General features: G+C 39.7%; 1 protein-coding gene across 1 annotated transcript in view; it reads left to right on the top strand.

Moving 5' to 3' along the window:
- Positions 1-269, top strand: part of LOC138059701 (glutathione hydrolase-like YwrD proenzyme) — a 23,038-nt gene extending 22,769 nt beyond the window's left edge. The window contains exon 8 of the mRNA XM_068905310.1: positions 1-269. This exon is cut by the window's left edge and continues 687 nt beyond it. The gene's annotated coding sequence lies outside the window, so the exon portion shown is untranslated.
- Positions 270-562: the final 293 nt, after the last annotated feature.

Genomic DNA, 562 nt, shown 5'->3' with positions numbered 1-562 from the left:
TTCACGTTGTACAATACGAGCGAACTATCCTGCAATTGGATGGTGGTTTTAAAGTAAAATATAAAGTGAATGGTTCATTGTTGTATGCTCCTGTTTGGTGATTTCACGTTGTTGTTTTGTGGAGTATGGCAAAGAAATGCACAGAAATGCGTGCCGCCCGTGCAGCATGATAATTTTTCTTTTTTTTGACCATTAAAGCCCTGGCCTACTGAGCAAATTTTCATATTGAGGAATATCATCGAGCAATCAATAAAATAGCCGTTATCATTGTGCGTCAACTTTATAGATTTTGAGAAAGCGTTCGATTCATTCCATTGGGATAGCCTATGGTTGATTATGAGAAGCTACAGCTTACCACCCAAGATAACCGGCATGGCGAAAACGCTCTATGGCGACTTTGAATGCACAGTAGTGGATGGCTAGGATACAACGGAGTGGTTTAAGATCAAAACTGGAGTGAAAAAGGGTTGTAACATGTCAGGTTTACTATTCCTGCTAGTCGGTGATTGGATAATGAGAAATACATTGCAAGAAGGGAATACTGGAAAAAGATGGAAGTTCA

The sequence above is a fragment of the Montipora capricornis genome, chromosome 8 (genome assembly GCF_036669925.1).
Source record: "Montipora capricornis isolate CH-2021 chromosome 8, ASM3666992v2, whole genome shotgun sequence".
Taxonomy (NCBI): Eukaryota; Metazoa; Cnidaria; class Anthozoa; order Scleractinia; family Acroporidae; genus Montipora; species Montipora capricornis.
This window is presented reverse-complemented; position numbering and strand designations above follow the sequence as displayed.